The sequence below is a fragment of the Marmota flaviventris genome, chromosome 4 (assembly GCF_047511675.1).
Source record: "Marmota flaviventris isolate mMarFla1 chromosome 4, mMarFla1.hap1, whole genome shotgun sequence".
NCBI lineage: Eukaryota > Metazoa > Chordata > Mammalia > Rodentia > Sciuridae > Marmota > Marmota flaviventris.
In genome coordinates, this window is record NC_092501.1 from 99452534 (window position 1) to 99479691 (window position 27158).

Below are 27158 nucleotides of genomic sequence, written 5' to 3' on the forward strand. Positions count from 1 at the left end.
TTTCTATTCAACATCGCAGTTGAGCCCACTTCAGATGGACCCTGAATTTCTGTTTTCTTCTCTATTCTAAGTAACTCCTGTATCTTAACATTTGACTGATTTCTTCTGCCGGGTTGATGCTTCATTTTTCTCTCAACATCTTGTCAGGGTGGTGCTGGTTCAACCCAGGTTTATCTTCAGTGGAATAGGGGTCTGAGGATAGGAAATGGAGTTGGTAGGAGGGAAGAGTCATTTTACAGCATGTGGGCAGGAAACTGGGCTGAAGAAAAGAAGCATTGTATGATCCCATCCTCAAAATGAAAAATTTACAGCCTTCCTGCTTCTAAGATTGGCTATATCTTCAATTATAACTTATTTAACTTTATGGCATTACTGTAAAGTATTTGGGTAAAAATTCCTTAAAGGGTGATCATATGTTCCACTTCAAGATGAGGGTATATATATAGGGCAGGATTGATAGAAGCGGGGAAATATTCCATACAGAATTAGTGCAGCATCCAACCAAGAAAGCAGGTTAAGGCCAGCTGGTGGAAATATTTTGCAAATCATATTTTTACAAAATGACCACAATAATGCACATTCTCCATTCTTCCAGAACATTCCCATTTCCCATAAAGACATGGATTCTATTTCCTCTAGAACATGGATGGTTTCCATACTTCTCTAGCCAATGAAGTTTTGTACAAAAGATGTCATGTCATGTCATTTCCAAGGTTAGGTTATCAAGAGGCTAGAGATTCTGCTTGACTTTTCTTTGCTTGGAACTCTTGCCCTTGGATGTCAATCACCAAGGAGTGAGGAAGCCCAAACTAGGCCATGCAGAGAGAATACATTAAAAGACTCAAATAAGGAGGATGAGGTAGCATCAATTGCTAGACATGTGAGTGATTGAGTATTCAGATGAATCCAGATCCCAGCTTCTCAGTCTTCCAGAGGAGGCCCTCAGCATCCTAGAATGAGAAAAGTCATCCCACTATGTTTCTTCCAAATTCCCAACCCATGAATTTCTGAGCATGATAAATACTTGTTTAATGACACTAAATTTGGGAGTAATTTGTTATGTACTGAAACTAGATCTATGAATGACAGAGTTGGAACCATTATTTTAATCTATTGAAAGTTTTCATAAAGGAAATACCTAATCTGCCTTGCATTTAAAAATGCCCAATCTTATCCCAGGGGCTTGAGAGGCTGAGGCAGGAGGATTGCAAGTTCAAAGCCAGCCTCAGTAAAAGTGAAGTGCTAAAGCAACTCAGTGAGACCCTGTCTGTAAATAAAGTACAAAATAGGGCTGGGGATGTGGTTCAGTGGTTGAGTGCCCTTGATTTCAATCCTAGGTACCAAAAAAACGGCAATAATGGCATTCAAAAAAAATAGATGTCCATCCTTATGAGAAGGCAACAGATTTATCAGAAAGGAAGGGAATGGAAAAAATGATGCTAAGAAGGTTTCCAAGAAATACATCATTTTTTTATTGTAATGTTGTCATTGTGGGAACATCATGGAATATAATTACACAAACTAGTACATGTATTTTAGGTGATGTAATCCTAGGGACTACTATTGTATATACAATCCATCATTAACCAAGATGTTATTCAGCTCTACATAACTGTATTAGCATATATATGTATGGTTATTGTGACATGGCCCAAAGCAGGAAAATAGAGATTTTCAGAAGCATAACTTAATTAAATTTTATTTTTTCAATCAACCTGTTTAAATAAAATTTTAGAGGCCTGCCTATGCCACTATATTTATCTACTAGATAAATAAACCAAAAGGTTATTACAGTAGAGACTACACAGGATTTTCCTGTGCTCTCAAGATATCTATAAATGGAAACTGTTTAAATAGTATATTGATAAGAAGCTTATGATAAAAAAAAACTAAGAATGAAAAAATCCCAGGAAGCTAGAGTTTACACCACACATACCATCTGAAGTTATTATCCCTTTAGTAATTGTGTACATAAAGATACAGATTGAATTTCAAAAGTTCACAGGAAGTATTCAGGAAGCCAAGAACAATTCTCTTGTTGTAATTTCTGATTTACACAAATGCACTTCAGAACAGCAGACAAGAGCACTTGTATTTCCCACTCATTTAAAGACCACTGTGTGAGCCCAAATCCACATGGTTCGGTGCTCCCGGTTATTAACATTTTGTTCTGTCATTTGCCCGTATTTGTTGAACAGTTTTTAATTGCTATTTTCCTTTTCTACTTAAACAGTAGTCTTTGTAAATGAAAAGAAAATTTGGCATAACATTTCTTCTTTTGCATTGCAAATTAAAAATGAAAACTGTGATCATCTTCTGAACAACCACTCAGATTACTTTTCCTTCATCATGGGAAAATAGATTTTTGAAAAAGTGTCAGCTACCACTTGACTCCAGCAAATCATTGTTACCGTACCTGTTGCCTTGGAGTGGGTGGTTGAATATGTTATTTGTTTCCTACAGAAATAGTTTTTAAATATGGAGAGCTTGATTTTGACATTATTCAAAGTTGAATTTAGTTGTATCTATGGAGATTTTTTAAAATTGTAATTGTAGAAATAAGCAAAACAAAATACAACAAGTATTGGTAAGGATGTGGAGAAATTGCATCCCTATTGGTGGGAATGCGAAATAGTGAAACTGTTATGGAAAATAGTATGGAGGCTTCTCAAAAATTTTAAGTAATACTACCATATGATCCAACATATTTCTGGGTACATATATCCAAAAGGATTTAAATAAGGATTTCAAAACGATATTTGCACTTTTATGTTCATTGCAGCACTATTCATAATAGCCAGGATGTAGAAATAACATATGTGTCCAATCACAGATAAATGGATAAAGAAAATGTGTATAATGGAATCCTATTCTGCCTTTAAAAAGAAATTCTGCAAAATATGAAAACATGGATGATATTGAGGATGTTATGCAACAAGAAATAAGCTAGTCTCAGAAAGAAAAATACCACACAATTCCACATATACGAAGAATCTAAAATAGACCAAGTCATAAACTCAAGAGTGGAGTGGTTGTTGCCAGGAACTGGGTAGAGAGAAAAATGGGGAATTACTAACCAGTGGGCATTTCGTTTCAGTTCAGCAAGATGAATAAACTGTAGAAATCTGTTGTACAACAGTGTGCCTATAGTCTGAAATAACTGTTTTGCACAGTTAAAACTTTGTGAAGAGGGAAAATCTTATGCTACATGTTCTTATAATAAAATGAAACTATACAAAAGGAAGTCAATGAAATATTTCACTCCCACTCTAGTTTTAATGTTTCATGTATAGGTCCCAAAAGGGATTCATTTCAGGGTTCCAATTTCCTACATTAATTCTTCATAGTAAACTTTGCTTTTTTAGAGGCAATTAGATAGAATTGAATTTTTTCCTTGTAACTTGTCATTTTACTTTAAAGAGTAAGATTTGTTTGGTTAAATTAAGTAGAATCCTAATACTTATGACTCTAATTTTAAAAATCAACTCAGAAATATTGAATATCTGCTTTCTGCTAAGCACAGAGAATAAAGTTTTGAACCCAAAAGGTACATTTTCCACATTCATGTAGTTCTCCCTATAAAAGAGAAGGCCACCAATAGGTAAATAAGCACACAGTTTATAATTACCACTGTAATAAATACTATGGACTGCAAATTGGTGCAGACAATGTGGAAAGCAGTATGGAGATTTCTTGGAAAATTGGGAATGGAACCACCATTTGACCCAGCTGTCCCTCTCCTTGGTCTATTCCCAAAGGACTTAAAATCAGCATACTGCAGGGAAACAGCCACATCAATGTTTATAGCAGCACTATTCACAATAGCTAAACTGTGGAACCAACTTAGATTCCCCTCAGTGGATGAATGGATAAAAAAAAAAAAATGTGGCGTATATACACAATGGAATTTTACTCAGCAATAAAAGAGAATAAAATCATGGCATTTGCAGGTAAATGGATGGCGTTGGAGAAGATAATGCTAAGTGAAGTTAGCCAATCCCAAGAGACCAAATGCCGAATATTTTCTTTGATATAAGGAAACTGGTTCATAGTGGGATAGGGAGAAGGATCATGGGAGGAACAGACAGATTCTATATAGGGCAGAGGATTTGGAGGGAAAGTAAGGGGCATGGGGTTATTAATAATGGTGGGATGTGATGATCATTACTATCCAAAGTACATGTATGAAGACATGAATTGATGTGAATATACTATGTATACAACCAGAGATATGAAAATTTTTGCTCTATATATGTAATAAGAGTTGTAATACATTCTGCTGTCATATATAAATAAAAAAATACATAAAAAATAAATAAATACTATGGAGAAAAACAGCAGTGAATAATTAAGTTAGCTTTCTATTACTGTAACAAAAAGCCTGATATAATCAACTTAAAAAGAGGAAAGGTTTATCGTAGTTCACTATTGTGAAGGTTTCAGTACATGCTTCATTGGTCTGTCACTTTGGGCTCAGTAGTGAGACAGTACATCATGGTGGGAGCTTGTGGCAGAAGCAGCATCTCACCTCATAGCAGCCAGGAAGTAAAGGAAAAAGGAACTGGGGTCTTGATATCCTCTAAAGGGCACTCCCTCCATGACTCACTTCCTCCCACTAGGTCTCAGCTGTTAAAAGTGCTGCCACCTCCCAGTAGCACCACAGGCTGGAGTCCAAGACTCTAACACATGGGTCTTTGGGGGACACTTATCTAACCCACAGCAACAGTGATAGAATCAAAGAGCAGGGGGTGGACTTACACACAGGATGAGGGGAAGTTTCTTCATAGAACAAGATGAAACCTACTGAAAAGAAGTGAACCAAGTGAAGGGGGAGTGTGACATTCCAGACAGACTCTGTGCCTCCAGAGGCTTTGAGACAGGAAAGGGAGTGGTATAATCCTGGGATGCAGGGCCAGGTCTGAGTACAATGAGATAGAGAGAGGGAAATGAGTTACAGGAAGGTAGGCAGAGGCCAGATAGTGCAGGGGCTTATAATCCACATATATACAAATACTAATAGGAGTATAGCATAATTGGTTAATTTATTTCTTTGATTTCTCTAGCTTGCAAGAGGTGATTCCTTTGAGGACACAGGCATGGAGTGCAGGGAAGTCTCCCTACTAAGGTCGTGGTTCAGAATATATACTGGGACTTGAAAAGCAATGGAGATTGTAAATATCAGCAATGCTGCTTTCCATCTGTGTGTCTTGTCTAAATCACTCACATTTTTGTGTGTTTTATAATTTTACTTTTGTCTATTATCCAAATCAAGTTTTAGTTTCTACTTCAATTTCTCTGAACATCTATAATCACAATAATATATTTTTTAATTTATTCCTTCAACAAAAATGAAGAATTATACCAAGGTGAAGACATTATAGCTGTCATCCTCTGTCACCCTGTCTCTACTCTCATATCTGTTGTCTTTCTAAACCTTTTAGGTCACTAAGCCATATAATCATTCTTTATTCATGGTATCATCTTCTTCTTGTGTGTAAAATATAAAAATATATGCGTATATTGCTTTACTAAATTTTATATTCAATAACAGCTATTAAAGTAAAATGTTATTAAAGTAAAATGTTTCTTTAAGCTGTTGGGCTTGAGATAGCATCATAGAAGCAGGGACATTTCATTTCATACTTCAATTATTAGGATCCGGAGTATTATCTAAATTTATTGCAGCTTCTTGAAAATTATAAGTAACTTTTGTGAGAAAACAAAAAATAATTTTTAAAAGTAAAACACTGGCTTCTATATTTGCTGTCTGTATATAGTTGTGTGTGTGTTTGTGTGTGTGCACTCACATATATACATACCCATGTTTATACCTATATTATATATTATATATTTATATATAAACATATACATGTGTGTGTATATACATACACACACAGAGAGAACATAATATACACATCAAAAAAGATATACCTATATTATATATTATATATTTTATATATAAACATATACATGTGTGTGTATATACATACACACACAGAGAGAACATAATATACATAATATACATAATATACATAATATACACATCAAAAAAGATATATGTCCAGTGTAATTCTTCATTTCTTAAAATGGACTAATAGAGTTCCTAAAATTAGAGTACAGTTTTTGCATATTTAGTATTTTGATTAGGTATGCATTCAAAATATAATTTCTTTTACTCGTTTTTAGAGACAGATTCACAAATGTCTTTCTTACGTCTTCCTACTCTTTGGTTTGCTGTTGTCAGGATTGCACAAGATCTCATTAAACTTCTATCCTTCTCCTCTCAATGGATACATTACACTCACTCTTTAAAAAACGTCTTTTTGAGGTCACTGCTCATGATCTTGCTACAAGATGAATTCTCCATTGCTTCTGGTAAGAAAGACAACACTTAGCAACCCCACTCTGGAGTGAGTGAGTTTCTGAGAAGATCTTTCTTTACCCTGCTTTCGATATTTCTAAATTTTCTCATTGCCCATAATGACAAACTCCACTGTTTGCATAAAACTTTTGTTCTTATAAGAGTTTTGTGTTGAACTCAGAAAAATGAATTCACATTAAAACAATAAATAGTGAGAACTTGTGACTGACAATACAGTCACATATTTAAAAACTGTCATAGCAGTTGTGACACAGTAGTATGAGAATGCCTGTTTTCCATTACAGATATAGATATTTTCCTTAGTTTAGATACAAATATGATCAATTATTTTAATAAATGTATATGATGTTCTTAAAAAAAGACAATAGTTAAATAAATTAACTGATAAAAGGTAAATTGATTATTGATAATATATACAGGCCTTTTGCCATGATGATAATCTTTATAGGGTTTTGTACACATAGATAATATATTATCAGTATCTATTAGTTTTATCAAATCTATCAATATTTATTATATCAGTTTGTTTCTGAACATGGTCGTGAGAAAAAACAATTTAATAAAATATGTGTTCTCTTTTGGGGGCAGGTGGGGAGGTTCTTTTTATTATACAGGACAGTAGAATCTATCTTGATATACAATCATGGAACGTATCTTACACTAATTAAGATCCCAGTATTGTAGATGTATATGGTGAGATTCACTGCGGTGTGTGCATATATGTACATAGGAAAGATATGTCGGATTCATTAAAACATGTCTACTTGTACTGCTAGCCTATAGTTTGAAAACTGGTTCCCGTAAGGCAAGTAAATAAGGGGAAAACATAAACAAATGAACAATAAAGAATTTAAAAGTCACATTGCAGTCTATTCCATATGTAGCAATTCAGTCCTTTGTTTCACACATGAAAATATTAAGTATTAGATAATATATATACACACACATACACATGCATGGGAGTGCACACACACACTCATCAATGAGATATATACAATCTCATTGATTTTCAAAACCAAGGAAAATATTTTTTGAAAGAAGTGTTTACATTTGCTAAAATGTTAACTTGCTTACCATGATCCTACTTCCTACTTTTCAAGTCACACAGCACCCACTGTACGCTGTCTTTCACAATACATGCAACAATTTTATCCCCTCTCTTGGTCCCTGATTTCTTCAAAGGGATTTTCCAGATCAATACATATATTATTATCTCTGAAAAGCACTGATAGAAAGCCAAAAACTAGGGGTCACATGCATGAACACCTATTCCCTCCCTTTGGGTTGATCTCTGAAAGTCTGAATGTTTAATACATGTTTTTTGGTGTTGTTTTTTTTTTTTTTTTTTTTGTATATATATAATGAGGATGGTAGTAAAGATGCTTAGTATCTGATCCATCAACTCAGAATCATGATTTTTACATAACAGCACTGTGATCTAGTTCACTAATTTTTATTCCAGCAAAGGAACCCTTTCTGAGTGCTTAGGTCTTCCCTGGTGCCTGCCACCTCATTAGCTCAGGGTTTGAGGTAAGTTGCTTAGTGGGCAGCTGTCAGCTGATGAGGCCTACAGGGTCAAGTTGAAGAGCTAGACACTCAAGACCTGTCAGCACAAAGGTCAGCGATTCTCAATGCAGGCTGCACTTTTAACCAACACTGACATTTGGTTTGGAAGCTCACATTAATTCAAACAGAATCTGGGGCAGAGGGAGCCTGGACACAGGTGTTTAAAAACTTCCCAGGGGATGTTCTTCATTAGGACAGGGTTGAGAAACAAGGGAGTGAGTCATTTTTTAGGCAGAAAAGGAATCAGGTCCCTGGTTGCCCTGCTCCATGGGCAGGCTTTAGGCACAGGGACTTTAACTTGATAATGTTTCTTTTCATTAGATCTCAGTTCTCACCATAGTCAGAATACCAACCGCACCAGCATCTGGCCACTTGTTAGATGTAAACATCTGGATCCTCCACTCAACCTTCTGACACAAACTATTTCTAGGATGTCGCCCAGAATTCTGAGTATTAAAAAGCTTTCCAGATGATTCATGTACATTAAAGTTCAAGAATCATTAAGATCAAGGCTTGAGCATTTCAGATAAAGCCTTGGCTGACAGATATTTGGAGTGGGACAGTTATAGCTCTGCTAATCACCACGTGGGCAGAGCGTAAGTAAAAGTTATCTGATCAAACCCAGACCTACATGTTCTCTGGGCTTCTATTCCTTCCTTTCCAGAATGAAGTAGCTGACTTGGGTAACATTTTGTTTTTCTAAGAGCCTTTCAAGAATAGTGGGGGACTTGCCATAAATGTTTATATCCCACAGTTAATGCTCTTCCAAATCATGTTTTGTAAGCATTTCTATTCCTTCAGTTGCTATAATTTCTGAGGCAAAATGGCTTCTCTCAATGTCCTGAGTAGATTCACATAACTGCTTCTTCTCCATTAATTAAAATTAGATACAGAGCAATCTATTCCCAGGCTGTTTCTTTCCTATCCAAAGATAGGAAATACACTACTGAATAATACAATTAATATTAAGACAAGGAAACATATTTTATATTGCCAATGTAAAATAATGATTCTGTTTAAGGGAAATAAAGAATAGTTTATTCTGAGGCAAATATGAGTGATCTTGGCCTGGGGACATGGATTCAAGTTACCCTGGATGACATGTTCCATCCTGGAAAAGGTTACGTGAACTATAATCACAAAGGGAGATAAAGTCATAAATCAATGCATTTATTAATGACATTGATGGGAGCATCAGGCAGGAATATCTTCTGTAAGATTCAGATATTATAGCAGTCTTAGCGCTAGGGCTGGTGGGGAAATCTGCCATCCATTCTGAGAAGCTTCTCCTTTCATTATGAGAATGTGAGGTCAGACAACAGCAGTTAAGGTCAAGGACTATTAAAGGGCCTGAGATAGCCCCAGGTGATTCTGGCTCTCCACCTACAACATTTCAACTCTCCACAGACATGACATTCCAGTTAGCCAAGGTCAAACAGTCAATAGGATCTTCAGTATAGATGCAGCTTCTTTACAGAACTTAAGTCCACAAATTCAGCTACAAATTGAGTAAGACTTCTGGAGCAGGGCAGATAGGTAGACTTTGTATCACTCTCCTACCTTCACTCTTCACTCTCTCCCAGGATTTTATCTTTTCAAGGAAATCATTCATTTTCTCTCTGGTCTGAAACTTTTTAATATCTGTTCATGGTTACCTTCACATCTGGATTTCTTTGGTAAAATGCAAATTTTTTCCACCAAATTTCTACTCTCAATTCTCTGAATTTCTATACAACTGTAAAACTGCTTCCTTTTTCTATTAAATCTGTTTTATTTTGCATTTTGATAAGCTATGTCTTTTTGGTCTTGCACATCACGAACCCCATCCCATCAAGTTTTAGTAATATCTCTCTGTTTGAGTATGCTTCCTTGGATTAAAATCAGGATAGAAATTCTAGCCTGGAATTTTGAATATTTGGACATAGTTATCTGGAGCTAAGCATGGAGAAATTAAATACTAAAGAGTTAAAATTCTCTGTCCACGAAAACAGAGAAATAGAAGAATGGAAGGGACTTCAGCTTTGGGTAGTTCCAAAAACTACCTATTTTGTGGGTTTTCTTTTCATGTGTAATAAGCATTATTTGACCTAATAATTACTGAAAATTTTTGAACTAGCTATTTTTGTCCTTCATACTACAGTTTAATTACCTTTCCTTGAACCGCCAATTATACCACCAGAAGCATATTGTTGGCAATGTAATCCAGAATGGAAACATCTGAATTATGTTTATCAGAATTAACAACATAGGTCTTTAAGCCTACTATTATTTTCCAGAATCTTAACCTCCCAGTGGAATCATACCATAACCATGTTTCCATCCTTTCTAAGTCTTGCCTTTGGAAGAAATTTTGTTTCCTTAGGAAACAAAGTTCTCTAACTTCACCTGCAAGTGAACACTGACTTTCTGATAGAGTAGTTCTGCTCAAGAAACTGCAATTCCAACAAACTTCCAGATTCCAGTGCTGGTACTGTGATCATATTTTGAGAATCTCCATTAAGGTATCTTGCTTTGATGAGATGAAAAATAAATGATCTTAATATGTAAAAATTGCTCTGTAACTGTTCACCATATTCATTTCTAATGTCTTGTTTCTCCCCATAATAGACAATGATCATCTTAATATATTGAGCCATATGTAATTTTTGAGCTTGAGCCTAATTATTCCTTTGGCTAAAACCCTTCAGAATCTTTCCATTACTTTTGAGGTAAAAACCCACTAACTTCCCATCATCATGGATCACAAGGCTCAGCATAATCCATCTACTTGCTGATTTACCAGCCTCATCCCGAGGCCCTCTCCCATCTATTGATTCTGGGGTTGCCCAACTCCAGCTTTCCGGGGCCAAGTGTAGAAGACACCTCTAAGAGGCCTTCTTTGACCTCCACCTGTATCAGGGCTCCCAAAAATACTTCTAGGTAGTTTTCCTTGTTTGCCTAAGATTCACAGATTTCTTGGAAAATAAAACTTTTAGTGCTAAAATCAGGACTGCCACGGCCAAATCAGGAAGATTGATCATGTTATCTACCCTCCTGATGCAAATTTTACATTTTCTTTATACCAGCTGCATAATTTATAATTGTATATTGTGTGATATTTTTTAAAGTGCCTGTTGTCTATATTAGATTATATGTCCACCAGGTAAGATGTAGTATCTAGTTTTATCAACCCTCTTATCCCCACAGGTACTTAACACAAAGTACCTGCTCAATAATTGCTACTTTTGCTAGAATCACCTGTATTACTGGCTACCTCTGCTGCAATGGGAAGTGGAGGATGATGTCACATGTTACAAAATAATCAGTACTTTTTTCTCACCTTTTAAAACACATTTCATCTTATCAGAACATTTCAGAAATAGCATCTCTCTTCCTGTGGTCCCTAGACATTGTTAATGGTTAAATTAGCTAGCAGTTAGCTAAAATCTACCAACTCCACTTATGTATCCAGTTACAGAGTTTTGATTTTCTTGGCTAAGAAAATATTCAATAAAAGCAACACACACATTTATATACCTGATCTAGTGAACTGATGCCCCAAATCCTTTATTATTAATAAAAGTTAGTTATATCTAATTATGTACACATGTATACTTGTTAGTAAATATGCCAAACTCTGGGCTAAGCACAAAGTATGTATTTCTTTTTTTAAAAATACACCTTATAAGATGGATACTTTTATTTTTCACATTTCACCAATAAAGGTGACTTAGAAAAATAAGCATTATACCCAAAGTCACACATATATTAAGTGGGTGAGCCAGGTTTATAACTTGGATCCATCCATCTCAACTAAGTCCAGGCTTTTTTCTATCTCTTTGACAGAAAATGATAGGATTGACTCCTATCAATAAGGATTTACTTGCCTGGATTAGGGTAATGATCATCTGGCCCAGATAAACTGCTTTTTTTGGAAATTAACTGTACTGTACTATAGAGGCGTAATCTCATTTAATCATCACAATTCATGGGTAGATAGTGAAATTTCCCACTCTTTATAGGTGACAGGACAGGGGCACAAAAAAACATAAGAAGAAAATTTTCCCTAAGGTCACACAGCTGATAAGTGATAGAGCTGGAATTGAAATAAAAAACCACTTGGTTGATAAGATATATTTGTTAATGGTTTTCCTTCTCAAATTCTCAAACTGACCGTGGATTAAAAGTTTTCAGCAATATTCTTCAGGTATCTTTTCCTTATTTCCATAATACTCAGCACAGTTGGGTACCAGAATGTATGGAATGGTCTCTGTCTAGGGACTTGGATAACTTGGAGGGCACTTAGTAAGTGAGGCTACCTCTGGGTACTCACTTGTACACTTCTGCTCCCCTTAGCAGGATGTCAAGGAGCCGGTAAAGTTTTCCTTCCTCTGGAGAAAAACCCATCCTTTTCTCTCCCAGATATCTGACAGTCATAAAAGTGATTGGACTCTAGAAAGGAGGTCAGCACTTCTTCAACTTCCATTTGATATGAGAACCTTCAGGATAATGACCTCATCTTTCATGCATTTTATACCCCAAATGTGCACAGTGTTGGCTAGTTAACTAATGGGTAGCGTGAAACACACAATCACCTAGGTTCCTGTCATGACCTGAGACCAGACGTTGGTTGTTCACTGTCCTTCCTGTTCACTACTTTGTGACATTCCTCAATATGCATTTGTTTGTGGCCATGAATTGGGAATTAGGAAATTTATAAAGACTTGCAAAAATATTTTTCCCCTGAAAAAGTAGAAAAATGTTTTTAGCGTGAGTCATGTTTTTTTTCCATTATTTCTTACACCTTTATTATATCAAGGACAGAAATGAAATTTTTTTAAACAATGAGGTAATGAAACAGTCCATCTTGAAAATGAAATTATAGGTTTGACCTAATAATCCATTTCATCTTAAGCTACCCCCTTTTCAGCATTTCCTTCATTCACATTTTTTTTCCTTAGAAGAGTTTCCCTTTCCTATAGTCAAGTTAACATCTTGAGAAAGTGATCTGAAGCAAAAGAACGTTCCAGTGTTTATGGAGGCAATCAAAACCCCAGAAAGAAACAGAGCTCCTTTTTAACACATGGAAAGAGTGATTAAATATATGTGAGCAGTAGAGATAAGAAAATAGACAACATCCACGGAAAATGAAAAAAGGATAAAAGGACTCAGGTGCATTTTCACTGAAGCCAGGGTTTCTTGCAAAGAGAGTGCTCTGCAATCTCAAATTAGGAGAAAAAACTCTCCCTGGCCAACAGTTGCTTCCAGCGGTTGGCAAGAGATTGAAGAAAGTTCTTCCTAACAGTGTCGAATGTCTTCAGTTTCACTCAACTGACACACAGGAGCCACATAACAATAATTGGCTCTGGTTGGCTCAACAAAGATGCTCTTGTGTTGGAATTAAGATGGAAATAAATTTCTTCTTCCACATTCTGGGAAAGGGAGACGGGGAGGCACATAGGCCTTCATCTTCACATCCTATTCTCCCTGTAAAGCATTTATAAAGAACTAGTTTCCCCATCTTCTGAGCTGAAACACTTTGGCCATATTCTTGCTTATTACCCTCAGGGGAAAATCAATGACTAAACTTTTATAGTGAAATTGCATTTTGCCCAAAATAGAGTAGATGTTTAAGGAATAAATGAAAGCATTTCTTCTGGTAGGAATTCCAAAAGGATATCAGTCAGTCAGTAAAACTACTTCTAGTTTTGACAGTAGTCACCATTAGTGGCTTTCCAGCTGGGTTTAACGGGGAATAACTAACAAGGAAAGGGACAAGCCACAGATTTAAAAGAGGAAGGATTTTCTTCTCTTTGAGCCACAAATCCTTTCTCTCCTCAGAAAACTCAGAAGAAGGATATCAAAGTCATTGCCATCTGAATTGGGTACTGACATTCTTGCTGCACATAGTTCTATTTCAAGAGGGTTATTGGCTCATCTCAGCTACAAACCAAAGAATTAAGGCAAAATAATTTGCATCTAGAAATCGAAGACAAAAATACAGAGTTGGGTGAGCAGTCTTACTACAAATGTCACTGTGGGAAACAGAAAGGTATTTGCTCAAATATTTTCTCGGAGAGAATAAAAGTCATTGCTTCTGTTTGGAATCTAACGATATTTGAAAATTTTACTCCAAGTTTATTTCCTTTTGTTTTTCTTTTACTATAGAAATGGCAATCTAAATTACATATGGGTATATGTATTGGTTTCTTAGGACTCTAAAGTAAAATGCCCAAAACTGGGTAGTTTAAATAACAGAAATTTATTGTCTCACAGTTCTGGAGGCTAAAAGTCCAAACTTAAGGTTATCAGTAGAGTTGGTTCCTCCTGAAGGAAAATCTGGTCCTGCCTCTCCCCTAGTTTCTGGTGGTCTGCTGGCAAGCCTTGGCGTGTACATATACCACTGCAACAACACCCTCATCTTTGCATCCTATTCTCCCTGTATTTCTGTCTCTTTGATTCATCTTCCCCATGCATGTCTGTCTCTGTGTTTGAATCCCCTGCCTCTTTAAAGGACATCAGTCATATTGTATTCATCCTAATGTTCTCATTGTAACTTGATCATTTCTGCAATTATCCTATTTCCAGATAAGGTCATAATCTGAGGTACTGGGCTTAGGACTTCAACTTATCTTGAAATGATGCAAGTTCGCTGCCTGGTAGAAGCTTTCGAACTATAGGCCCATGACACCTGAAATCTGCAGAAGTAACTGTAGGTACTGAGATGCTGTTCACTTTGTAGACAGTGAAACAGTGACTTTTTGTAAAGAAAACCCACTGAAACGCCAGCTTCTACTTCCAGAAACCTTAGATGCTTTATCTAAAGAGAAAGAAGCTGTAGAAACTCCATGCACAGAGAAGACAAAAATGGGCTGCTACTCTTTGTCTTCTTAGTCCAACTTCAAAGGCAGCAGGAAAAAGACTCCTTGCTCCACAGTGCTGCTCCCTGGTTCACATTATTTTAGCAGCATTATTAAAAAAAAAGAAACACTTCTTTTTTGAAATTCATACTCAAACTATTCTTTCAGTAGTTTATTATTCCCCATTTCCATGTACTATAATGATAAGTACCACTAACTCATGCTATTCCTTTCTATTACTTTCCTGTTCTGGGTATTATAACCAATTTGGCTAGAATTCTTTTATCTATGCACAGTTCAATTATTCTACTCTTTATGTATTACGCACACACATATAGGTATCCAGCTGTATATGTGTGTGTATGCATATGTGTGTGTTTGTATAATATATATTGCTTTCAATAGACTGAAATTTTCCTGTATGTATGTATTTGAAATTTATAATCACCTACTTAGAAAATAATTTAAGGCAAATAAATTTTTACTAAAGGTTTTTGTTTCTGTCATTATTAATATTCATTTGCATCACAAAATTATCACTTTATTCTTAGCAAGTTTGAGCAAATTACTTAACTTCTTGTGCCAATTTCATCAAAACAGGGACTTATCTATCTGAATTTATTACAAGAGTAAACTTCCACAATTATTGGAGCTACCTAAGCAATGCAAGTCCAAGTCTACAGGGCAGGTAGTCAGGGAGGAAAGGTATCAAGCAGGCTGGAACTCCAGGGGCTCAAGACTCCACAGGCAGGAGTCTCTTAACCCAGGGAAGGTCTAAGCTGTCTTTTAAAAACCTTCTCAATAAGTCTGACCCACCCAGATTATCCAGGATAATATCTTTGGATTATAGTCAACTAATTAGGAAATTTAATCACATTTGCAAAATCTAATCACAGCAACACCAAGATTAGTATTTGCTTGAATAACTGGGAGAGAATGTCTCTTGCAGCTAACACTCTAGGCAGGAGCTCTGGGAACTGTTGTACAACTTAACAAGTAGACATACCAAAGGCCATCACAGGCAGGTGAGGTCATGGACACCATGATGGCCCATTTGCCATCATTTGGTGCCTGGTGATGTTATTTGCAGGCCAATCCATTAAAAAATCTGGGAGGTAAGACAAAAGCATTAATTAAAAGTGACAAATCAAAAGTATAAAAGAGATTATAGTTATTAAATCAAATCAACATTTGCCATATTTGTTATGAGGAAAATAAGTAGATACAACTAAGTAATGAAAAATGCTAAGATATTTTATACTATAATGCAAACAACACTTTTTACCTTGCTTAAGCCTCAGGCCTTTTATTTATTTTCCCCCACATTTTTTTTTTTTTTGGTGCATTATAGTATTACATAAGGGTGGGATTTGTTGTTAAATGTTTGTACATGCACCCAATACAACTCTGTAATTTGGCTAATATCTTCAGCACTTTCCCCCTCATTCCCTGCCTCCTACTCCCTGGTCCCTTTCTTCTACTGATCCTCTTCTGATTTTCATGAGATTCCCCAAATTTCTTTTCCTTTATTCCTCTCAAGCTTCCGCATATAAGAGAAAACATACAAACCTTGACCTCCTGAGTTTGACTTCTCTTAATATAATGGTTTCTAGTTCCATCCATTTTTCTGCAAATGACATTATTTCATTTTTCTTTGAGTTAATGAAACTCCATTATGTAATATACCACATTTTTTAATCCTTTCATCTATTGATGGACACCTAAATTGGCTCCATAGTTTGGCTCTTGCAAATTGTGCTGCTATAAATGAGTATGCACTTCACTGTAGTAAGATGACTTTAATTCTTTCAGGTGGATACTGAGAAGTGGAATAGCTGGGTCATATGATGGCTCCATTTCTAGTTTTTTGAGGGAAACATCCTACTGATTTCCATAGTGATTGTACTAATTTACAATCCCACCAACAATGTAAAAGTGTTCCTTTCTCTCCACATCCTCTCCAGCATTTATAATTATTTGTGTTCTTGATGACTGACATTCTGACTAGTGTGCGATAAAACTTCAGTGTAGCTTTGATTTGCATTTCCCTAACTGCTAATGATGTTGAACATTCCTTCATATATTTGTTGACTGTTTGTATTTCTTCTTTTGAGAAGTAAATCTGTTCATTGCTTTTGGTAGTATTGAAACCTCACACCTTTTAAATAGAAGATATAGGGCCATGCTGTTTCTGCTGTAAATATTAAATTCATGTTAACTAAAAATAAAATTTCAATTAATCTATATGCTTTCCAAGACATTAAGATTTAATTGATAAAATTTAGGGTGACAGATTATAAATGTGATTTTAGAAGGAGAAAATAAGATAGAGTGTACTAAGTTAATTTTAGTAAATACCATTCATTGCAGGTCCATGAAAAGGGAACTTATATTCATTCCCATTAACCTTCATACAACCTCAAGGGTCGCTCAGCTGGAAAGTGGTTGATTTAGAATTTAGCTCAGATTAAACCCATCTGTAATCTGCATGCTTTGGACTATGCTATGATGCCTCTGAGAGTTATTTTGGGATTTCCACTTTGCTTACCTACTGATGAAGTCCATTTTTTTCCTTAATACTCACAGGATGAATGTAATTCCACCTTATCAGATGGTTAGCATTATACGTTTTGTTACTAATGAATATAAAGTCTTCTTTTTCCTGGTCCATTCCTCTTGGTCATCAGCTAATGAACAGGCATAGAGGACCTATTTTGAGGCCAAAGGTTTCCTTCCATGCACCCATAAATCCATTCTACATGAGCATCTATCTATTGTGTCCACCCCTAAGTCACCTCCATTTTTTGCTCAGGGACTGGGTTTTGATATCAAAGTAATTTGTGCACTTGTTCTCCTACACTACTTATGATATACCTCAAAATTCTGAACTGGCTGAAGATTTATAAAAATGCTAACTCCAAGCCAAATGATAATAATGTTCTCACCCATAAATATCACTGCAAGGAGTTTAAAAATCCAACTGCAGTGGTCCTTCCTGATCTGCAAGGAATATATTCCAAGACCCCCAGGGGGTTGCCTGAAATTTTGGGCAATACCAAACACTGTATATACTATCATTTTTTTTCTATACTTACATATCTATAATAAAGCCTGAGTTAAAAATTAGGCACAGGAAAATATTAAAAAATAATAACTAACAAATGGAACAATTATAACGACATATGTAATAAAAGTTATATGAATATTCTGTGTGTCTCTTTCTCAAACACAGCCAATCTCACACTCAGCATCTCTCTCTCTGTGCTCTCCCTTCTTAGGATGATGTGTGATGATACTTAGAAGAAGCACCTGGACATCACACTTTCCAAGACCAAATTTCTTTCTCTTCCTTGTCACCCACTCCAGTATATTCTCACCCATTTACTTTCCTGACATTCCTTGGTTTTATCATTCACACGTATAGGGACATTATACTTGTCACTCACCTTTCAGATCTTTGGGAAGATAAATGGGATAATATGCTGAAGCCTACTGGAATCTTTGGAAACATGGTGTTATATATGCACAGGATCTCATCCTAATTTTTCTCCAGTTTGAAGGAAAATGAAATAAAATGAGCACAGCTGGGGCTTGAGTTAGGTAGAAATGAAGGGCTGAAGCGATCATTTGGGGAAAGACTCCCTCTCACTTTGAGCTCAGACTTTCTTCTCAAGTATCTTAAAGATGAAATCCTGAATGTTTTCCTTCCCTAATTGATTCACTGTATGTGATGATTTTCCCTGAAGCTCATTATAACTTCAGAGTTTCCTTTTATCATGTTAAAATTATACTTTTCTTAGCCATTTATAGAAACGTCCTTATAGAAAATGGAAGATTCTTAAAAATAAAGAATGCCAAGGTAAAGTAGGCAAGATAGCTTTTATGAGAAGGAATGGGAAAAGAAGTAGCTTCCACCAATCTGTTCTTTCAAGGAAGAATGTCCAGATGTTAAAGTCAACATTCTTGAAATGATAGATGGACCTACCAATACAAAAATCATTCCATTCCTCAGAGAGAGACTAGGAGACAGTCCTACATGTACTATTGGTGTGAGGAGAGGTAGAATTCACAAGGAAGTCACTTGAGCTTGGCCCCTTGGGCCCAAGTGCAGGGGAGCCTGCAGCCACCTTCAGAGCTAACTTTTTATGTAATGCTTACTGTGCTTCTTACATTTACATATATGGTCTTATTTGACCTTCACATTAGTTTCTTCCTCTCCAAAATTAGGTTAAATATTTTTCCTGAGTTTGCACAGTTGGGAAGTAGAACTGCCTAGATTGAAAGTCATCTAGCACAAGTCTGTGCCTATCATTGTTTTATTACACTGTGTCTGAGAAAGAAGAAGGAATTCAGAAGCCAATCTTACACTCAGCATATCCCCCGCCCCCTCTCTTTCATCTATCTTGTTAGTGTGAACATGTGACTAAGTCCTCCACCAGGCTGCAAGCTTTTTTGAATGGAGCTTATACATCTATACATCTTTGTGGGAAACGCAGGCTCAAACTTCACTTGTGTGCATAGGAAGGATGTCTTCAATAAATGTCTGCAAAGGAGACACTGTTATCTCCTTGGTGTAGATTAGGAATTGAGGTTTAAAGTGCAAAGTAAAGTGCCCACAGTCCTGAAGCTGGTAAGGAGCAAAGCTAAGATTTAGGCCAGGACTTCTGACTCCAGTCCGTGGTTCTTCCTGGGATTCTGTAACCTACCCTGTGCCTTCCCTCTGTTACCCAGGTTTCCAATGTTACAAAATTCTTGATCGTACATTAATGTCTTTAGAGGGAAGGTGTTAAGCACATTGAACCAACAGACATCTCTCAACTTCAAAAGTCAGAGCAGTAAATAGAAAGTTATGGAGTTCCTACAAGATACCAGGCATATTGCATTGCTAACTTCATCCAATATAACCGTTGCAGCTATTCCATGTTGTAATGACTATGGCTCCATTTTATGGATGAGCAAACTTAAGTCCAAGAGCAATAAGTTATTCATCCAAGGTTATACACCATGAAAACCCAGGTCAACCTACTACTCTAAAATTCAAGTTTATTCAACTACATTAAAAAGGGTGACATAGTACAATGTCTCTCAAAGCTTTATTTTAATCTAGTTGTGTAGTGAATGACCAAGACTATTTCTATTTTCCTTATATTTAAAAAAAATCAGATTTTATTGGATCCTTTTATAGTTGTAAACTCTATTGTCAAAATAGTATTTTCATTATTTGAATGTCATCACTACTCATTCATGAAATGAACTGGAAAATAACAGAAGCTTGTATAAGAAATAATGGGCTTTCTGAGTGGGCTAGAATTCTTGCTCTGTACTCTTTTACCTTCGACCAGTCTTGGAGGGCACACCAGCTGTCAAAAGTCTCACTTTCTCACCATTCTCAGGTAATAAGTGGTTTCACGTGTTCGCCCAACTGGCCTTCCTATTGCAAATCACTGACATTTTTTCTTTCAGCAAGAGCCAGTAGCTTCAGTCCCTTTCTGCCCTCTGTTTCAGTTCCCTTTATATATACCTGAGAGAGGAGCATGTTAGAGCACATGGACGAGGATGACAGATTAAAACTGCTGCTGAAGCAGAGTAGGACAGCAGCTGGTCTGTGGAAGACGCCATCAATGTTCTAAAGAGGATCTGCAGGTAGGCTTTATAATGTAATCCATCAAGTGAAACTTACAATGTGAGAATTTATGTTTTATGGTTGTCTTGCTTTAGCATAAAGAGATGAGACACTGCATATCCTCCAGATGGTGAAAAACTTCCAAAGTACTCAACAGTTTTTTCCTGGGTTTTGGATGTAGACCATAATATATCACATAGATGTATCTATCTGGGGAGTCAAATTTGAGGAAAATAAAGAATCACTCTCAATTCCCAAAATGAATGCTCAAAGCTTCATGTGACAGGCTCCGGGTCTTAAGAGTCAGGCTGGGGATGAGAAAATACTTCTAGTTTCTAGTTCCTATGTCCTCTACCTCAGCACTCATAATATCTCCCATAAGACTGGAAAAGGCCATTGGTGTCACCCAGAGCCTGAGACTGCCCAGGAACAGGCTGACCAGTTTGTGGGGTCTCCCGATTGGGTGTCTAGAGCACCAGATACTCCTCAGAAAGTTTGGTGGGTCTTTTCTACTTGCTTACGCTGGCTTCTCGGTGGGAAAAAGGAAAACTGACTTCTCCAGTGTTCTTTTGGGGCAAGTATCTGCCAAAACTGATCTGGGGTCTCTTATGTGGCTAGTCATGGAAAGTCTTTTTTCTATTTAAAATGAAGGTATGTCTAGTGAAATCAAGGGGCATTGTCTTTCCAGTCAATAGAACTGGGCTGAGTCACCTCTCCTTGCCTCAAACTTATAAATTATGGAAGATTTTTGTCTTAGCTGTTCTGTGGAAGATAATTCTATTCTCTGGTGTTTCACTTGATCAAAAAATTCCATGCTAGTGTTTCCAGGCTGACACAAGTCCACAATTAGTCTAATTCCTAGCAATGGCAGCCTTTCTCCAGAGAACTAGTTTGCTGGCATGAAGACTGTACCAAGACTGAACTGGTGCTGGTATCTAATTGCCTCCTAAGCCCAGACATTTGGTATGATGTTACAAGAGCAGTCACTACCTTTGAAGTGGCTGGTTTTGAATATGAACTGCCACTCACTACCTTTGTGATCATGATCTAGTAATTTTAACTCCCTCTGCCCAGTCACTCCAGTTTGAAAATGGAGATAATTCCTATCTCAAAGACCATGATGGTGGGGGATGCTAGGCACTGGTGAGTTCCACAGGTATGTAATATTCTGATCACAAAACCCTGACAACCTGGCAAGCAGGCATTGTCTGAACAGCTGTTAAATTTTTCCATCAGCAGAATTACCACATTGAGCTGGGAAGACAAGAGAACATGAGGCCAGCATACATATTAAACAGGAGGACTTAGCAGGAGCCCATATAAAATACCAGCCATCTCAGCTCAACCAACCCAACATCCCAGCCATTTCTGGAAAATTGGGGAAGAATTTTAGTTGCAGGGAGAATGTAGTGCAGATGAAGTCAAAGAAACTGTATTGTGACTATCATTAATGTTAGTTATTATGCTTTAGACACCCAGGGCTGCTGTGCTCTATCAAACACCTGCTACATATTTATACAGCTCAGTCTATCCTTGCTCATTTTATATACAGGCTTCACTTTGGCCATAGAGCTCATTTAAGATGGAAAGATGGGATTGTTATGCCAGACCATATGATTTTCAGGAATCAACAATAAATAAGCTTTTTAATTTGGCATCTCTCTCTCTCTCTAACATTTTTACTTCCACAACCATGATCATTTCATCCTGGAATTTAAGTAGAATGGGAAACAGTAAAACTCAAATAGAAAAATAAATCCAGATCATCCAAATTCAAATTGTGTTTGGGGTCATGTGTGAAATGTCTGGCCTCTTTTTTTTTTTTTTTTTTTTTTTGTTTCTCCCACTGTGGAACATGAGCAAATTGCAATCAATTCTATAATTTTAAGGAACGTGAAGGACTCTAAAATACTTTTACTATTAAATTCCTGTTCACTTTGATTTCCAGCATTTAGCACAATGTTGGCACAAAATCGGCAGTGAAATGGCCTGTTTCATAAGTAAGATAACATTATGTGTGGCATTTAGTTCTTTGCTTAACTGAGTTCTGCTGCGGAGCACAAAGAATATTTCACGGGGAGTCAGGAAACCTGCATTCTAGCCCCAGAATGACCTTGTGCTAACTGGATGACTTTCTTTCTTGGAGCTTCATGTTCTTTTATTTGCCAGTTGAAGAAGCTGGCACTCTCTCCAGTCCCTGCTTCCATTGCTAATGCTTTAATGATTTGATTTAATCAATGGCATTGCAGGATTATAATATCAATAGTTCTCCCCTGCGATCTAGTGGAAGTCCAGGGGTTCAGGAGGCAGAAGAGAAGGAAAAAAGAGGGGAAGGGAAAGGACGATGTAGAAGAGGAAAAGATGAACATGAAGAGGGAGAAAGAAAAGGAAGCTTCCTTCAGATGCATGGAGCACTGCCAGCCCAGGGTGAACTCTAGGTAAGGAGTTTGTCTCTGGACTGCTCGCATTCTTCATTCTTTCCATTACCAGCCCCCCTATTTCTCTCCCCAGATGTCCAGATGAACGGTCCCTGACCCATGGTCTTTCCTTCCCACCTTCCAATGTCTGCTTTACCCTAAAAGTCTCCCAAACACCCAATTTACCTCTATTTCTACTCTCAATCCAACCACTCATGCATCTGAACAAAGCAGCCAGGAGGGAAAAACACACTGAACTGCCACCTAACTGAAAGTGATTGAATCTTTAACCTTTCTCAGTTAAAAAATAAAATAATTAAAACAAAAAAGAGTGCCTGCAACTTGCATATAAGTTGAAACACAACGTGAAGGACAAAATCCATGAGGATGGGAGGAGTTACACAGCATGGCAGCTATCCAGGTGCCCTGGATTTCTGCTCCCTGCAGCCATTCCTCAGAAGTCCCTCTGATTCCTGAGCCTCTTCCTGTCCTTTGCATCTAAATGCATGGAAACTAGGAAGCCAGAATCTTATCACACAGCTCCCCTGGGGCTCCACGAATTCTTCATGAACTAAATCAGGATATAAATAAGCAAACATAACCAAACAAAAATGAATAAATAATCAACAGCTTCCATGGTGATGACATTAGGGGCTGTACCTCTGAGAGTGAAAGGAGCAGTGTTTGGCTTCTCCATAAACGAATACCTGGATACTCAACAGAGCACACCAAGTGAAAGGGGGCAAAGTTGACCTGAAGTGAAGACTAACAAGAGTAATTTCCTAGGCTCTGCTTTTTAACTCAGATTTTCTAGGCTCTCTGCTTTTAATCTCAAAGCCTAAATATTACAGCAAAGTGTTAAACTGCAGAGTGAGACAGGAACCAGCGTTTGTATGCTTCATAATACAGTCTTCCCCACATCTTCCCAATTCATCTCTGTAGGTGTGACTTAAGTCAGAAGTTCTGTCACGACTGCAACCACAAAATGTGACCCCAGCTCCCTGACTACATCAGTAAAAAGAGCAGCCCTTCCTTACTTCTCCCAAACAAGGAAGCATGAGTAGCAGAGTAGGACAGAAGACCAAGGATTTTCTAGGACACTTGGGTATGACCATAGGCTTAGCCCCAAACCTTGAGTATGACCAGGGAAAGTGTTGGTCCTTCCCTAATCATAAAGCTGACAGCCCACAACTAGAGGGCTGTACTGCTCCTCCAGGGCCTGTCTGCTGCTCCTGAGTGCCATGATGTCCTCATCTCCATGGGTGTTCCCAAGAATGTTCCAGAAGCCTGGGTACCTGTTCTGCCTGGTCATTTCCCTTGATTCCACCACAAGATACAAAACAAATAGTTCAAAATCTGGATTGATAATTCTGAAAATTTTTTTTAAGTTCTTGAAATAAATGTCCATATACAGTCCAGAAAAATCTTACAGGTAATTCCCAGAGGTTCCTGGGTGGGTTGATGATGTGTTCAATGGATTCTTGGTTAAGAACACTAACAGAGTGAACCATTCTTGTTTGGGACAGAGAAGAGTAGAGATATCTGATTTTGCTGACATGTAAAGTTGGAGCAGACACAACCTAATAGGTTTACAAATACATAAGCATTCCATGCTTGCTTTCTCTTTCCAGATGCCCTCCCTAAAATAGCACCTCTCCCTTTCCCTGTGATTCTTGGACCTTACGCTATGTACTTCTTCAAAATAAATGGTCTACAAAAAGTGGGAAAATATGGGTTATGTTCATTCTTATAGGCATGTTAGTCCTATTTTCAAATAATATACCTATTATGTTTTTATTCCATTCTCAAACACCTTTTCAGGTGATGTTCCTCTAAGTTTAAATAAATAGGTTTATTTGGTCATCTAAAAAAGTACAACAAAGTATCTTTTTCTGTTCTAGGCTTTTGGGGCAGTCTGCAGGATATTTACTATGCCCCTAAATAATCCTAAAAACATCTCAGCAAGAGGAGGGGATTAAAAACACATTAATATGGACACATTTATTTCGGTTCATCAGTAACATTAATTATTACTTCCATAGTTATGATTGGAATATATAATCTCAAGTCCCAGTAAGTCTCACTCTTCTAGTCCCAGCAGGCTCTCATATCAACTAATTAACACAAAGGTCATTGTTCTCATTTTTAGAATACCAACAGATTGTAAAAACACAACACTGATTATGCTACCAGGTTTGGAAAGACACAGCAGGAGTGGAATATTCTGCTCCTCTGTGAGAGAGGAGGAGTGGGCTCTTTCTAATCATGTCTCTGCATGACTAGAATTTAACAAAGATAAGGAATAACATTTCAATTAAAATATCTCTGGGTAAAGAACATTGCTGGTGAGCACATATCCAGTGCCTATGGAATCCCCAAGACTCTCTTAAAGATGGTGGCCCAGCGTCTCAGCTAAGAGCTGACTCAGCAGACAAATACTTCTCACATATCATATTGTTAACAATGTTCAGGTGGATTTCACATTGAGCAGAAAAGAACTACTCTTTCAGAGGTTAACTGTAAAAGCGGAGACCACATCATGATGCACGGTAGAAAGTGATTACATGCCAAGAAAAGGTACAGTTTCTATTGCATGACAGAAAGGAGAAGTTGAAGGAAAGCTTACTTCTAGCTGGGGAGGAATCAGGGAAGCCTTGCTATTATGCCTAGCAGTATAATAAAAACCCCAGAGAGTGACTTGCATGAAATGAATGACAAAATCCCTGGGTGCAAGACAAGACTTTCAAACCAAGTCTAGAGAATGAAAAGGATTTGAATATGCAGTGATGTAGGAAAATGTATTCTAATACCTGAGCAAAAGTATATCACAGATGATCCCCAGAGCTGCAGAACACAATGTTTGCTCATTCACCCATACGGCGCTTGTCATTTCTACTGTCCTACCTCTGCGTCAGTCACCTCTCTCCTAGATTGGCCCCAGCTTGGCAATGGCAGCAGAGACCCAGGGGAATTCTCATTAATGCAGCATGATGCTTCTAACTACTTTGCTGACAAATGTTAGCAAAAATAGATTGATGAAGGCTTTACACTCTCCCAGAAGCATAGCTGAGAATACAAATTAATGTAACATCCAGTTTTGGAGGAAATCTTTGAAACTCTGCAGCCAAGTAGGGATATTGACCACAACTAAGGCTGTTCTGTCTTTCAGATGCAGAAAGAAAGCAAATAAAGGTTGAGTCCATTAGTCCATGAGAAGCATGACAGCTCCCCAGCAGAGCTGCTCAGTGATAATTGAATAAAAGCCACATCTCTTCAATTTGGAGCCGAAGTGCAAAAGAGATTTCACAGGGACAGCTCATACATGAAAGAAAATTGACATGTTCTGGGGCCTCAGTTGCTAGAGATTCTACTTTTAACACAAGAAGAAACACAACTGGTCTCTGATGGGGTAATAAATTGAAAGAGAATCCAGATTTTTGCTTTCTCTTGATCTTGTTTGAAATTCAACATAACTTCTTACTAAATTCACGTGTGCTTTTACCCTATTTTAAGCTTTTATAAATATGTCTCAAGTACACATGCATGTAAAAATTCATATGCATTTATAAATATAATTACTACACGTGTGTTTTTTAAAGTAGTCTCATTTTTCTGTTGCACCACTATCCCATCTTCCTTTTACCCACATAGCCCTGGACTCCAAGTAATCCTTGTGAAAACTTATTATATATTGTTGCATATATTCTGCAAGCTCATGTAATACTTTATATATGTACAAGTATACACACTATACACACATGGGATAATTTGTGATTGTTTCTTATACACAAAACGGGTTTGATACTAGTTATACTTTTCTATCTTGTATTTCTACTCACCATTTCTTTGTGGAAATCACTCCAAGCCAAATGGTTTTTGTTTTTGCTTTTGTTTTTTAAGGAAGGCATTTTGTTTCATGGTGTGAATATAAAATTCTAAGTTATTCTACTTTGTCTTATTCTTTTTAGGAAAGTTTTTAAATGACACCAAAACAATTACATTGCCAATACCAATAAGATAGGCTTCTAAAAGCATGTCTTTGCATCAGCCATAAACACTGAAACCCTAGTTAGACTGATGGACATCATGAGGAAAAACCTGAGAGTTCCACAGCTCAGAGCCTCTCTCCTCAATGGAGGTAAGTGGGGCCTTCAGCCTCACTACCTGGACAAGGGAACAGAGAGATAAAGACCCACATTTAAATTAGCTTTCCAAAAGAAACTCGTTGGCTGTTTTCCATTTACTACTCATTCATTAACTAAATTCTGCAGTTGACATTTACTCTTTTGTAGGAATACACTTGCATCCAGACTATGTGTCCACACCCTGTT